The sequence below is a fragment of the Mastomys coucha genome, chromosome X (assembly GCF_008632895.1).
Source record: "Mastomys coucha isolate ucsf_1 chromosome X, UCSF_Mcou_1, whole genome shotgun sequence".
Classification (NCBI taxonomy): Eukaryota; Metazoa; Chordata; class Mammalia; order Rodentia; family Muridae; genus Mastomys; species Mastomys coucha.
The window spans coordinates 144,450,903-144,454,552 of record NC_045030.1 but is presented as its reverse complement, the minus strand read 5'-3'; positions in this window follow the sequence as shown (position 1 = coordinate 144,454,552).

Genomic DNA, 3,650 nt, shown 5'->3' with positions numbered 1-3,650 from the left:
TTTATTCAAAATCACGAGGAAGTGGAGGCGGAGAGGGGTGGAGAAATATGGTAAACAGCTACCATATTGAGAGTGGCGGCGTTCTGGGAGGAGACAAGCTCGCCGCCATCTTAGGCGGCTCGGGCACGAGAGGTGAAGGTGGAGCCCGGAACGTCAAGCCGGCGGCTCCTGCCTGACGTCATGGGGCGGGGCGACACCTTGAGAGAGCCTAGGATGTGCGCCTCTTCTAGGTGGCCCAATTGCGCTTGAGACCTTGAGCTAATAGGCGGAGAAGCCGCCATCTTAGGCGAGGCGGTAGTTTGGCTCCATTTTGAGTGGGGCCTGGAACACAAGTCTTCCATAACCCCGGGTAAACACGCAGTCTTAAAAAAACAAAAAACAAAAAACACAGCACCTTCCTCCGCCCTCCCTCCTAACACTCGCTGCCCCTCCCTGGTCTCCTCCTTTGAAAGGAGGTGAGGTCCGTGGCTCCAAACTGCAAAACTGTTACATAGGGCTGCGGGGGCGGGTTTCAGCCTTGGGAGAGACGAAATACTCCCTACAGCTCCTGTACATTGAGCACTTTTAGTGGACGAGGTCCTTTTCCCACGGTTGGAGTATCATTTAATCTTCACTCTGTGAGAAGAAAAATCTGTGATTATTACCAAATGAAGAAACAGGTTTAGAGAAGGAAAGTGGTTTGAGAGCCTGGGAATTTAAAAAAAAAAAAGGGGCAGCGTCTTCTCTCCCCCACAAGCTCTTCCCAGGTTCTCTGCCATGGACCATGCAGGTTCAATTTGATTAGAAGCAAACTCAGTTCAAGGCTTTCCATATATCTGTAACAGGATTTTCTGACTGCATTAAGATGGCATTGTTTGATTTTTTTCTTCAGACATTTATGAAATATCCCTAGTTCTCTTGCTATATCACTTTCTTGTAGGATCTCACTACTTTATAGAAGACAGTGTATTAAAAATTGTTTTCTGGAGCCAGAGAGATGGCTCAGAGCACTGGCCGTTCTTCCAGAGGGCCCTGGTTCAATTCTCAGCACCCACATAGCAGTGCACAGCTGTCAATAACTCCAGTTCTAAGGGATCTGACACCCTTATACAATATACACACGCAGGTAAAACACCAATGCACGTAAAATAAAACTAAACAAATTTTAGAAAATAAAATTATTTTCTTACCCAAAGAGGAAAAGTGGCGTGTAAAAAGAGAATATGTGTACAACAGTTTTCTAACTGGCAAACAGATATACAGGGATGAAAGAGTCCTTGTCAGAGAAAAATACTTTCCCTCTCCTTGTTTCCCCATTTCTCCTTTCCTCTCCACCTGAGCCTCAGCTTCTTTAGTGCTGTGATTATTAGCTGATGGAGAACTCTTTAAAAACCACCTGACAGAATGGGACAGGAGAGTGACAAATTTAACAAGAAAGGAAAGAGGGAGGAAAGAAAATGAAGAGTAAAACAAGCTAAGCCTCATGGGCTGCTCGCTGTTGTAAGATATGCTGCAGGGAGTCTAAAAGGATGTATAAACATTTCCTAAGGCACATAATACAGCTCAGTTGGTAGGATATTGCTTAGCATCCACAAACCCCCAGCATTCAATTTTCAGAACTTCATAAACCTTGGGTGGTAGACCATGTACGCAGGAGGATCAAAAGTTCAAAGTCATCCTTATTTATATAAGTTCTAGGCCAGCCTGAGATAAATGAAATCACAGCTCAAAAACAAAGTTTAATAACATTGTATGCAAAAATAAGGTTCATGGACAGTGGTGGCATAGGCCTTTAATCCCAACAACACTCCACAGGAAGAGGCAGGAAGATCTCTGTGAGTCCAAGGCCACCCTGGTATACAGAGGGAGTTGCAGGACAGCCAGGGCTACACAGAGAAACCCTGTCTCGACAAAAACAACAACAAAAATTGAGGTGCACAAATGCATGGAGGCATTTACTGTAAGGAGTAAAATCAAGAGCTATACAAAATGTAGGAGTTTAGATTTTATCTTTTAAGAAATAAGAAACTACTGAAATTTTTAAAAAGGGAGGGGGGGGAAACCACAAGTGCCTGAGAGTATATATGGGAAACACACATGTGGGGGACTGCATAAAATTAAAAAGAATGTACTACATCCCACAGAACTAAAGTTAAAAGAGGAGATATGAACTGCTGTCTTAGGGTTCAATCCAGTATTATCAAGGCTGAGACATGACAGCATCCAGGCAGGCATGGTGCAGGAAGAGCTGAGTCAGGTTCTACAACTTCATCTGAAGGCTGCTAGTAAAAGACTTACTTCCAGGCAGCTAGGGTGAGGGTATTAAGCCCACAATGACACACCTACTCCAACAAGGCCACACCTCCCAATAGGGCAACACCTTCTAATAGTGCCACTCCCTGGCCTAAAAACCATCACAACTGCCTTGAGTCCTGGGAACTGAACCCAGATTATCTGCAAGAGTAGTAAGCACTCTTAACCACTGAGTTATCTCTCTTGTAACTGAATTGTCTTTGGGCCTTAGCCAGAGTAGTGTGCAACTTTATTGGGACCTGAAACATGTATGTTGAGATGGTGTAACTAGAGGACTTCCTTAGAAAAGAGTATAGATCAGTTAATACTAAAGTTGGCTTCAAAGACATGCAGTAAGAATATGTTTAGGGATGCCAGGCTGTGGTGGTGCACGCCTTTAATCCCAGCACTTGGGAGGCAGAGGCAGGCAGATTTCTGAGTTCAAGGCCAGCCTGGTGCATAGAGTGAGTTCCAGGACAGCCAAGGCTATACAGAGAAACCCTGTCTCAAAACATACCCCCCACAAAAAAAGAATATGTTTAGGGATAAATTCAGCACCATATATGAATGTCCCAACTAAACAAACTAAATATAACTCCAAATGAACTTATTAGGTGAACCTCAAATTTTTTGTTTTGTTTTGTTTTGTTTTAGTTCTTTCAAGACAGGGTCTCACTATGTAGTACTAGCTATTCTTGAACTCACTATCACTATGTAAACCAGGCTAGCCTTGAACTCATGGAGATCTGACTGCCTCTGCTTCTGGAGTTCTCCAATTAAAGGCATGGGCCATATGCCTGACTGAAACTCAAGAAGTTTCTAAGGTTTCTCTAATACTTCCTAACATAAGAAAAACTATGACAAGGCTCATAGTGGAAATGAACAGTTTGAATAAACTGCAGACTTTATAAAACACATAACCATGTGACTGTATAGCAAGCTGACAATACTTGCAGCTTAAGGCTTTTAACTTTACAAAGAATCAGGAAGGGGGACTGGAGAAAAAAAAAGGAAAAGGGATATCAAGATAGTGAGTGGGGCCAGGAAATAGTTTGGTAATCTGGATATTCTGGAGGCTGAATAGGCAGACCTTTAGGAGTAACTGAAAGCTGAAGTGAATGAGGAAATGAGATAGGAGTTCATTTCTGAGTTTAGTATCAGAGTGAGTGTATAGATGGTACCACTGACTAAGTCAGGGTATTCAGAAAAACAGGTTTTGTAAGGACAAATAAAATGTAGTTTTAAATTGGAGTATGTTAAGGCATATGTATGGAACATTCATATGGAATAATTCACTGAATCATCATTCTCTTCTTTCTTCCTCCTTCCTTTTCAACTCTTCTTCCGTTCTTTTGTTTTGTTTTGGCTTGTTTTTTTTT